General features: G+C 47.1%; 2 pseudogenes; both read right to left on the minus strand.

Annotated features, from left to right (window-relative positions):
- Positions 1 to 208: 208 nt before the first annotated feature.
- LOC142072297 (olfactory receptor 5J3-like) lies at positions 209 to 1,989 on the minus strand (annotated as a pseudogene).
- Positions 1,990 to 3,139: 1,150 nt separating this feature from the next.
- On the minus strand, positions 3,140 to 4,200 carry LOC125638700 (olfactory receptor-like protein COR4; annotated as a pseudogene).
- Between the last annotated feature and the right edge of the window lie 8,276 nt (positions 4,201 to 12,476).

The raw sequence follows: 12,476 nt of genomic DNA on the forward strand, positions 1-12,476 counted from the left end.
GCCACATAATGACAGGACATTAGGTAACATTGTTCCTCTAAAGCAATTGTAAAACATAATTTCCACATGCTACATCAGTTCTTTGAGTTTCATTTAAATCCTGTACAACATTTGAGATACACAAATGAAGGCAGTGACACATAGACGATACTCCTCTCCTTCTTCCAATTGTTCTTCTCAATTGACTGGAATTGTCATGGTGAACAAATTAGCTGAGAATGTTTTTCCAGTCTATCACCCTCTTAAAAGAATCCTTAACCTCCTTGTTCCTCAGGCTGTAAATAAGGGGGTTCAGCATGGGGATCACCAGGGTATAAAACACAGCAGAGATTTTCTCCTGTTCCAGCGAGTAGGTGGAACTGGGTTGTATGTGGCTTAAGCTTACAGGTCCATAGAGCATGGTGACAGCTGTCAAATGAGAGGTGGAGAAGGCTTTCTGCCTGCCCGTGGCAGAGTGGATCCTCAGGATAGAGAAGAGGATGTACAGATAAGAGATGATGACAATCAGGAGGGTGGACATGGCAATAACAGAATACAGAAGGACCTAGACAAATTGGAGGACCTAGACAAATTGGAGGATTTGGCCAAAAGAAATCTGATGAGGTTCAATAAGGATAAGTGCAGGGTCCTGCACTTAGGACGGAAGAACCCAATGCACAGCTACAGACTAGGGACCGAATGGCTAGGCAGCAGTTCTGCGGAAAAGGACCTAGGGGTGACAGTGGACGAGAAGCTGGATATGAGTCAGCAGTGTGCCCTTGTTTCCAAGAAGGCCAATGGCATTTTGGGATGTATAAGTAGGGGCATAGCGAGCAGATCGAGGGACGTGATCGTTCCCCTCTATTCGACATTGGTGAGGCCTCATCTGGAGTACTGTGTCCAGTTTTGGGCCCCACACTTCAAGAAGGATGTGGATAAATTGGAGAGAGTCCAGCGAAGGGCAACAAAAATGATTAGGGGTCTGGAACACATGAGTTATGAGGAGAGGCTGAGGGAGCTGGGATTGTTTAGCCTGCAGAAGAGAAGAATGAGGGGGGATTTGATAGCTGCTTTCAACTACCTGAAAGGGGGTTCCAAAGAGGATGGCTCTAGACTGTTCTCAATGGTAGCAGATGACAGAACGAGGAGTAATGGTCTCAAGTTGCAGTGGGGGAGGTTTAGATTGGATATTAGGAAAAACTTTTTCACTAAGAGGGTGGTGAAACACTGGAATGCGTTACCTAGGGAGGTGGTAGAATCTCCTTCCTTAGAGGTTTTTAAGGTCAGGCTTGACAAAGCCCTGGCTGGGATGATTTAACTGGGAATTGGTCCTGCTTCGAGCAGGGGGTTGGACTAGATGACCTTCTGGGGTCCCTTCCAACCCTTAAATTCTATGATTCTATGATTCTATGATAACCCCAGAGAACATTATGAGGAAAATCTCACTGATGTGGTTATCAGAGCAGGCGACCTTCAGCAATGGGTTAGTGTCACAAAAGTAATGACTGATGACATTGGGCCCATAGAATGACAACTTCAGCAAGCCACATGTGTGGGTCAGTGAGTTCACAAGCCCCCCTACATATGAGCTGGTCACTAGATGAATACAGACTCTCTTAGATATAACAGCAGTGTAGAGCAGAGGGTTACAGATGGCTACATAGTGGTCGTACGCCATCAGAGCCAGCAGGAACCCTTCTTTGGTCAAAAACATGACGAAAGAGAAGTGTTGGGCAATGCAGGCAGAGTAAAAAATGTTTTTACACCCCACTAAGAAATTCACTAGCATCCTTGGAGCAAAGACTGAGGAGTAGCAGAGGTCAATGACAGACAGGTTACTGAGGAAGAAGTACATGGGGGTATGGAGTCGGGGATCAACCCTGATCAATACGATCATCCCGAGATTCCTCACCAGAGTAAGAACATAGATCACCAGGAATGCTTGAAGAAGGGTATCCTGCATCCCAGGAGGATGAACTGGGTCACCATGCTGTGATTGCCCCCAGCCATTTATACAGGGGTACATGAAACCATACCTGTCGGGATAACAAGAGCGAGCAGCATGGAAGAAGGAAATTTCATGGCGTGAATTAAATTTGAATGACACCACCGGGCTTGAGTGTGGGTAGTGAATATCTGACAGGAAACCAGCTGCCGTGATGTCTGGGAAAAGTTTGGATGGACCTTTAGATTTACACTCACTTTTCATGAGGACTGAGATTTTCAAGGCTGAGTAGGAGATTTTGACATCCAAGTCTCTGTAAATGTGACTGGAATTAGGCACTCAGTTCCCTGTAGGGAGTTTCCAGATTCATGTACAATATCACAAATTTTCCCCAATGAAATATACCTGGCATGTGTTTGAGTTTAGGAACTAGGTACTTTATATTGTCTGCTCACTGAGGGTAAATTAGAAAGCACTCATAATTTAGTTCATCCCAGATAATCCTTTTAGATGACTACAGTTATGTCCAGTCACTTGGTTACTGCTGCTTCATAACACATCCCCTGGCAGTGTTGCTGATTCCAAGCATTTGAAAACCATGAATCAGGCTTCCAAAAATCATGCGATTGGCTTAAAATCTTGAGATCTTTTAAAAATAATACACGAAGGGTTTAGAGAGGGGGAGGGGAAAGGTAATTCTGTTTTGTGCAGGATTTTGATATTTCAGAATTTGTTTGGATTAGGAACAAAACCCCAGTATTTGAAGTCTCTGAAAAGGGAATGGATCCCTGGAGCCATGTACATTGGAAATGTTGGATGTCCCCAGCCCCCAGGGCAATCGGCAAGTGTTGTGACTCCAAGGCCATGGACTCTGGAAGCTCTGAGGTTGCTAGCAGGCCACAAGGCAGGTTGCCAAGGAGCTGGGCAGGTTAGCTAGCAGGAAACCAGGCAGGATTCTGATGTAGGCAGTGTTTCCCTGATTCCATGGCGCTGCAGTGAAATTGGCCCGTCTTCAAGAAATGCTCCAATTTCACTCAGTCAGCAAATTGCAATGGAGCAATGTTTCATTGGAATTTTTCTGACCAGTTCTAATTGTGGTCTTTTGATTTGCTTGCTGGTTTCTGGGCCCTGAAGGGGGTCATGTTTTTAAGCTTTTCTTAGCAACCCTGAGGGCTAGAAACATACTTTAAAAAAAAATCTGAGATTCCTAAGTGATCACATGGCTGAAGGAGCTGGGGCTTTAAGAGAAGCACCAGATATTATGAGAATTGGTAACTGTGCCTTTGTAGTGGAGACAAGCCCTATGTGTACAGAGCAGCCATTGAAAGATTTGGTTGTCCTATTATGACACCCTTTGAGGATCAAATGGGCCCTCGATTTTGTCTCTATTTCTCTCCTCAGGGTGTCCTTCACATCCTTGTCTTCAAGCTGTAATTCAAGGGGTTCAGCATGGGGATCACCACCATGTAGAACACGGAGGCCATTTTGTCTGTGTGCAGTGAGTAGCTGTCGCTGGGTCGGAAGTACATGAAGAGAATTGTCCCATGGAAGATGGAGACGGCCATCAGGTGGGAGGCGCAGGTGTAGAAGGTTTTGCACCTGCCCTCGGTGGAGCGGATCCACAGCACAGTCGCAATAATTAAGATGTATGAGGATGGTCACTCAGACTGCCAAAGAGGAAAACAAGGATCTGGTTGATGGCTAGAAGAGGGGAGCTTTAGAATTGGGTTGATATCACAGAAAAAATGATTCAGGATACTGGAGTGGCAGTAGGATAATCTTAGCAAACTGCTCGTGTATATCACAGAGGTCAGGAAGGCCCATAGATATGAACCAGCCGCCAGCCATAGGCAGTGCTTTGGTGACACGATGACCGTATACAGCAGCGGGTTACAGATGGCTACATAATGGTCATACGCTATTACTGCCAGCAAAAGGCACTCATAGATGACAAACAATAGGAAGCTAAAATATTGGATGATGCAAGCTGTGTAGGAAATAGCTTTCCTCTCTGCTAAGAAGCTCATCAGCATCTTGGGAGCTATGACTGTAGAATAAAAGGCATCCACAAGGGACAAATTCTTGAGGAAGAAGTACATGGGGGTGTGAAGTAGGAGGTTGATCCTGATTAAAACCATCATCCCCAGACTCCACACCAGGGTGATACCATAGATCACTAGGAACACCACAAAGAGGGGACCTGCAGCTCTGGGCGTTCTGTCAGTCCTGTGAGAATGAACTCGGTCACTGCCGTACAATTTCCTCCAGCCATTCATTCAGCCTTGGGCGCTAGCTGCTTGATCAACCATAAAGGAAGGCATTAGTTCTTATGCAAATGGTGTATCTATTATAAAGAACTGTGGTCATATGCGTCGAGACCTTTTGAGTTGTGGAATGGAACCTGGAACAACTGATGGGAAAACCCAGAACTCCTTCACTTCTTCTAAAGGAGAAAAAATGCCTTATCTCTAGGAAAGTGCATTACCCTGCCATTTAGTCTGATTTACACATTGTGACCCTGATTCGGCTGATATTTTAATTTCACGTATGAATGTAGCCCCACAGACTCAGTGGAATGCCTCACATGCATAAAATTAAAGAATACGTGCAAGTTTGAGGGACTGGTGCCTTAGACAGTAGTAGGATCCATGGATCTCCATTATACCTGGAAACAATAACATGGATAGAGGTACGCACAGTTTGCATCACACTTACTGGTTATTGGGTGACACCGAAATATACCTCCATGTTTTTAAATCATCGGCTACCAGGCAGTACACATTATGCACATACATTCATTGAGGAAATGTTTCAAAACTTGAGCTTCTAAATTTATCCCTTCTGGACACTGCAGCCATGCTATTTTCCGACTAAATCCTGTAGCTTCTTGTTCTTTGGCTGCTAAAAAATTACCACACGTACACTTGTGATGATCAGACTAAAAGTATGTAGCCAGGGGTGAATATTTCTGAGAAAATTAACAACAGTGAACATATTTTTAGAAACATATATCTGGAGGAAAAATCTAGCAGGCCTAAACTTATAGGCCTAAAACTTTGGTCAGGCTAACTGAGTATACAGAGCATAAGAAGAGGGTGAGGAAAATTCCATTGTAGAGCAGTTACAACAGCACGGCTTAAGAAATGGAACCATAGCAGCTAGAAGTTAGGAAAGACCGTTAACCGCAAAAGAACAAACCTGTCAATAACAGGAAAAGCTTGTTTTGCTGTATTCCAAATAAGGCAGAGCAACTGTTAAAAGCTTACATTATATACCAAATAAGGGAAAATGAAGATGGTGCAAGTGTGCTTGACCAATTGTGGTTTGGGGACAGAACAAATTTGCAACAGTCAAGCTTATGAAACATATAGCCGCAACAATTGTGTTAGCAAGGTCGCTGACCGCAAAAGAATGGACAGTGAATAACAAGAGGGACCTAGTGGGAGAGACGCTTGTTTTTGCTTTTGACCTGTGTTAATTTTGCAATGTATTCCAAATAAGGTAATTAATACAGAAGTATGTGTAATTTGTCTGTGGTTTTAAGCTTTAAAAAGCTGTGTGTGCTTTGCTTCGGGGGGCAGCTACTTTGAGCTGTTACCCCCTCCTGCACTTGTAATCAATAAAGGGGCCTCAGGCCTGTTTCTGATCCAAACACAACAAGTGGTTAATTTTCCACCATACATCTTGGTGCCCGTGACTCGGATAGACGGCGACCCCTGAGAGATGGAGGACCGCGAGCTGTTCCCCACCAGACCCCGGGCCCATCAGAAAGGTAAGAGATCTTTGGAAATCTCTATATTGGGTTTCTGGTAGAGGACTGCCCGTAGGCTCTGGGCTTGGGTGAGTTGTACGCTCTATCTGGACTTTTTTGCTGTCAGACACGCCTGATGCCCTTGGGGTAGGTTAGAGTCCCATCCAGGTTTGGTTTTCCAGGGAAGAGCCACTGGTTGTGGCTGGGCAGGTCATGGATATACCTTGGTCCGTGTGCCAGTGTGAAAGTGAAGGTCGGTAGACCGGTGTGAGTGTGAGTCACAGGAAGATGCTCAGAGTGCCCTGCAAAGTCAGAGGTATCTCTAAAGCAAGGCCTGTGACTCCATCTAGTGGACATCATGATAAATGCCCTGACCTTGGCTGTTTTCCTCTGCATGGCATGACCGGCGAGGGGCCTGTCTGGGTCTAGAAGTGTGTGTGATCCCATCCCTTCCATCCTTGGATGGTCTGTTTCCGTACCCTCTTTCCTCCCCTGTCTCTAGCTCCCGCCCCAAAGTTGGCTTGACAAGCCACTAACTGGTCTGATCACCTCGCCTGAAGCGACAGAGTATGCGGTGCCAGCCAATGCTCTTTGCTGAAGAGCAAAACAGTGTAAAACAGTCATGGAGACCCTAAACAAAACCTTCCCTGTGTGAGCGTGACGAGTGAATTGAGTTAAGTACTGGGGGCCGGGAAATCCAAAAAGGATTCCGCTCTCGCCAGGTGAAGTACTGGGGGCCGGGGGATCCAAGAGGATTCCCCGGTGAGTCCAAAAGCATCACCGTCCCACCAAAAGGCACACCAACGTACTACATGTATGCAAATTATAGTCCTTTCACTTGCAAGTTTCTAAAGAAATCAAATCGGTATGCCAGAGACAATCCGAAATTACAGTTCCCCTTAGAGGGAAGTTTCGACCTTGACAGGATTGTGCAACTCAGAAGCGCACGTCCTGCCAATAATGTTGGACAAGGTCAGTGGGATGCATATTTTGATTGGTATGGGGAAAGAGAAAAACGGCATCGTGAATCTCAAATGATGAGTCTCAAGGATTCCCAGGAGAAACTTAAAACACAATTAAAAGAGGCAAAGGAGAAATTAACTCTTTCTCCAACCCCAGCTGGCCAGCAAATACCCCTTTACCCTTCCAGGCCCCTTCAGAAAAACCCTTCGGCCCCATTAGCAGGTCTTATAGATTTATACTTAGAATGTAGGCAACCGGCTGTCCCTACTCCACCTAGACAGCCGGGTGCAGGACCATCCATCCATGGCAGACTGGATGGGAGATCATTATTGCAGGTCCATCCAACCCAGGAGGAATAAATGGAGAGGGCAGTAGACCCCACATGCCTCCACTGGACTATGTTCGGGAGGCTGACTCCACTATCCAGGGACTCCTGCCCCAACCAGTAACACCAATGTCAGCATCTACTTCACCTCCTTCCCCTGAGTCACACACAGATCCCACAAGAAGATCAATCAGTACCCTAATAGACTCGGTCCAATACCCATATGACTGATTAGACAGACTGCCAGGAAATTCATCCGGACTGCCGGCATGGAATACTAGATAACATAAGTTACAATCCCAGGGGCCCCTCACTTCCAGCCCTCAGCCCCTGTTTTCCCAGCATGAAGCAGCGTTCCCATTGTGCCAACTCCCAGGCCCAGGTGCTGATGCTTTGGGTCATGCAACCCTGGTGACCGTACACGCCCCTTGGTCTCCCACGGATTTGTATAATTTGATTGAAAAATTTTCTAAAATAAGGGAAGACCCTGTCAAATTTCAAGAAGAATTAAGAACAGTCATAAGCTGTTACAACCCTAACTGGGCAGATTTAAATCTACTCCTGAGAGGGGTTCTGCCCAGGGGAACATTAAATCGTCTCCCACAAGAGGCCCAGTGGCCTAACAACGACCAAGGCCATAATAGGAATTTAAATACAGACAGGAACAACCTGCTGGATGCAGTTCTTAAAATCTGCCCCAAAAAAGGCAGCTTGGACTAAAATTAATGCTTGTAGACAAAATAAAGGAGAAAACCCTGCTGACTACATGCAGCGCCTTAAGGAGGTTTTCAAAAGATATTCTGGCATAGATAATGCAGAGGAAGATGCCAAACAAGCCATAGTGGCAGCCTTTGTCCAGGGACTCAATCTACAATTAGGAAACCATTTAAAGCTTGGTATCGTGAATTGGGAGGGAAAAAAGCGTAACGAAATTTTGTCAGCCGCCCAGCATTACTCCTGTCAGTTAGAAAAGAAAAAGGACGACATCGAAACTAAATTAATGACCCTCCAGAACATACAGAATAACACAACAACCGTCCATTAAGGGGAAGAGGAGGGAGACCCAACAGAGGTCCCCACCATCCCCCTACTCAGGGGCAAGGCAATGATGCCTGCTACTGTTGTGGACAGGTGGGCCATTGGAAAAATAATTGTCCCAATCACTTTAACCGACCAATCGAACCTGCCCTTGCACCGCAATATTCTTCCCCTGTTCCCTTGTGCCCTCAAAGCCGTTAGGATAGCCAGGAGACAGGTGACATCATCGCTCCACTTGTCCCTTTAAACCAGACGGGACCATATGTAAACTGTATAATTAATGGCACCCCTACCTCTTGCCTGCTAGATACCTGTGCATCGCAGTCCACCCTCCGCGCGGACGACTTCCCTTCCCTTCCATTCCCTTCCAGTAATCTCAGAAATAGTGAATGCACTAGGACTGAGCAACACTCCTATTCCCCATCCCATCTCCTCACCTCTGACTGTCTCTATCGGTCCTCTGTCTGAGCAACATGCTTTCCTCCTCAGCCCCTGCTCACCTATTAATCTTTTGGGAAGAAACTTGCTGTGCAAACTAAATTGAACAATTTATTGCACCCCAGACGGTGTGTATTTGGATGTCCCAGATCCCAGTCAAAATGAGGTCCTGGCAGTCCTGCAATTGACCACTTCAGAGGAGAAACCTACCCTAGCCCTTCCTTGTTGCAACAGGAATTGCCGGCCAAGGTTCCTTCCTGTTTGTGGGCCAAACATGTCAACCAGGTAGGGTGCATCAGGACTGCTCGACCGGTTCAAATTTGCCTAGATCCGGCGACACCCCTTTCTAGAGTTCAGCAATACCCTCTCTCAAGGGAGGCCGAGGAGGGAATTTGCCCAGTAATTACCTCCCTAATTAGGCAAGGAGTTATTATTCCTACAGTCAGTAAATGTAACACCCCCATTTTACCCGTAAGGAAACCTGGCATGCAGACTTGGCGCTTTCTCCAGGATCTCCGTGCTGTCAATGTCACCGTTCTCCCTACCTACCCAGTTGTCCTGAACCCTGCTATTGTTCTCTCCTATATTCCTCCCTCTGTCATTTATTTCACGGTTGTTGACCTCTGCTTGGCTTTCTTCTCTATCCCTGTCCACAGAGATAGTCAATACCTGTTTGCTTTCACTTACCAAGGGTGTCAATACACTTGGACCAGGTTACCCCAAGGTTCCACCGAATCGCCCACCTTGTTCTCACAGATCCTCAAAAGGGATATGGATGACTTTGAGTTTAAAATGGGGTCCACTCTGGCCCACTACATAGATGACCTGCTGTTGGAATCGCCATCTTTAGAGGCCTTCAAAACTGATTCCCTCACGCTATTGCGAGCTCTAGCCAAGAAGGGTCATAAGGCTTCCAAGTCCAAACTACAGCGCTGTCTGCCCAAAGTCCACTGTATGGAACATGATATTTCATCTGGAGAGAGACGCTTGTCCTCTGCAAGAATACAAGCCATCCTCCAGGTCCCTAAACCAACCACTAAGAAACAAATGCGCGGCTTCCTAGGTATGGCCGGGTATTGCCAACAGTGGATCCTTGGGGATACAGCTATTGTTAGGCCCCTGCCAGAATTAACCCTTGATAAGGTCTCTGAGCCCATTCCATGGACCCCAAAAGCTGAGGAAGCATTTACTAGGATTAAGAAAGCTCTTACCTGGTCCCCCGCCTTGGACCTACCTGACTACCAGAAGCCCTTCATTCTCTATCGTCACGAGAAGGAGGGAATACCCTTGGGGGTCCTTACCCAAACTCATGGTAGCATATTATAGATCACTTTTGGACCCTGTAGCAGGTGGACTCCCTCCTTGTCTTCGGGCGGTAGCTGCAGCCGCTTCCCTTGTGGAGACTTCTGCTACTCTTGTCTTGGGTTCCCCCTTATGTATTGCCGTCCCGCATGCTGTGATCACCCTGCTTCTAAAAAGCAAAACCCAGCATCTCTCTAACTCCAGACTAACTAAGTATGAAATGCTGCTTTTAAATGCATCAAATGTAACTCTTACTTGCTGTCCTGTCCTTAACCCTGCTTCCCTGCTTCCCACGGCAGCTGAAGGAGAACCCCATGACTGTTTAGCGGAGACAGCAGAACTCTCCACTCCTAAAATTGATCTAAAGGATACCCCGCTTCATAATCCTGATCTACTATTCTATGTAGATGGGTCCTGCCTCAGAAATCCTGTAGGTCTACTTGTGGCTGGCTATGCTATTTGTTCCCAACACAAGCCCGTGGAGGCCCACTCCCTTACGGGAGCACACTCAGCCCAAGAAGCAGAACTTGTCGCCCTTACCCGTGCTTGTACTTTAGCCAAGGACAAGTCTGTTACCATCTACACAGACTCTCAATATGCCTTCGGGGTGCTTCATGATTATGGGCACCTATGGAAACACCGAGGATTTCTCACTTCAGGTGGGGGAGGGCAAAGATTAGAATGGGCCCTTTGTTGATGCTCTTCTCTCTGCCCTTCAACTCCCTTCTGCCATTGCCATTGTAAAATGTGCTGCTCCCTGGAAAACTTACGACGATGTTACCAGAAGAAATGCACTGGCAGATGCCACTGCCAGACAGGTGGCCCTTTCCGGATCTCCAGCTCCATTTGATTTCATTTTCCTCAGTTCCCCTCCATGCCTGCCTCTCTCCATGATTTAGCTCTTATGCAAGATTTGTCCCCAGATCCAGAGAAGGACAGATGGAGGTAGGATGGGTGTACTTTGCATCCGGATGCCTTGTGGCGCTCCCCAGATGGCCGCTTGTTGGCGCCCAAGGCTGTGCTCCCCTATCTTGCTCGTGCGTCCCATGGATTGGCTCATGTGAGCAACGGGGGGATGATCACTTCAGTATTGCGTCATTCGTATGCCCCAAATGTCTCCATTATGGCACAGCAGTACTGCAATTCTTGTCCGACCTGCCTAGCCCACAACAGCGGCAGACCAGTTCAGACAAAACCCTGCTGTGCATCCCACTCCGTGGGGACCTTTTGTAAATATCCAAATCAATTTTATCAATATGCTAGGGCGTTGTTCTTATCAATATGTTCTGTCTTTGTCTCTATGTATTCTGGATGGGTAGAGACCTACCCTTGTGTTAATACCTTCCCTCACCATAGCAAAAAAATTGTTGAGACTTTATTCCTTGGTTTGGTCTACCTCTTTCTATTACCAGCCATCGAGGTACCCATTTTACAGGCCAAATCATGCAACAGATTTGCAAGGCTCTTAACATCACCCAACACTTGCATTGTGCCCATCACTCCCAGAGTGCGGAGGCGGTTGAGCGCAAGAATGGGGAACTAAAAATCAAAATCTCTAAGATCTGTGCTGAAACTAGCCTTAAATGGCCTGATGCCCTACCCCTTGCTCTCATGTATATGAGGAGCACACCTACACGCAAACATGGCCTGTCCCCATATGAAATCCTTATGGCCAGACCTATGCGTATGCCAGCATCCCCTCCCCTACTCCCTTGTCAATTGGATCTGCAACTAAATGATGATACTGTTATACCATACTGTTAGACGCTAATTCGTTGTGTTAGGTCTATCCACTCACAGGTCCAAAGTGCCCTGGTGGAACCAGCTGACATACCATGCCACCCCCTTCAGCCTGGAGACTGGGTTTATGTTAAGGTATATCAGAGAAAGACTTCTTTAGAACCTCTCTGAAAGGGCCCCTACCAGATCCTACTGACCACCCATACAGCGGTCAAATGCAAGGGATTAGTCAACTGGATCCATGCCTCCCACTGCAAGAAAATAACGCCACCTTTGGACCCAGATGCTGAGGATTTTCAACCTCCAGATCCAGCTCCCAGAAACAACTAGAGTGATCATGACGGCAACCCCGCTTCAGGCCCCAAAATGGAACCTAAGTACAACCTCAGGAAGAGAAAGTGATATCTCCTGTGATTCGCCTTTATAGCCAGCTAAGTCTTCAGGCCTGCTGGTAAAGGGGACTCCGGAGATCAAAGGCCAGAATAAAGCCTTTAGAAGTCCAGTGGAGAGCCTAGCGCCCGCTGGCACCCAGTTGCCATGACCGACCCCACGGTCAGAATAAAGGAATCAGCCATGGTGCGAAAATGGCTGATGCCTTCTGTTTGGTTCGTATGCTGTGACAAAGTTCCTCCTCTACCTTGGTGGGTCTTACGCTTATTGGCAGATTTGCTCACCTTTGAGCTTCACGGCAGCCCTCAGTTTAGCCATTTTTGTGAACCCACAGACCAAGTCCACTCTTCCTGTGTCTGACCAGGAGTTGGGAGGTTTGGGGGGAATCCGGGCCCACCCTCTACTCCAGGTTCCAGCCCAGGGCCCTGTGGAATGCAGCTGTCTAGAGTGCCCCCTGGAACAGCTGTGGGCTACTGTGGGCTCCAATTCCCTGGGCTACTTCCCCATAGCCTCCTCCCAACTCTTTCTTTATTGTCACCATAGGACCTTCCTCCTGGTGTCTGATAATGCTTGTACTCCTCAGTCCTCCAACAGTATGCATTCTC

The sequence above is a fragment of the Caretta caretta genome, chromosome 6, assembly GCF_965140235.1.
Source record: "Caretta caretta isolate rCarCar2 chromosome 6, rCarCar1.hap1, whole genome shotgun sequence".
NCBI classification, from domain to species: Eukaryota; Metazoa; Chordata; order Testudines; family Cheloniidae; genus Caretta; species Caretta caretta.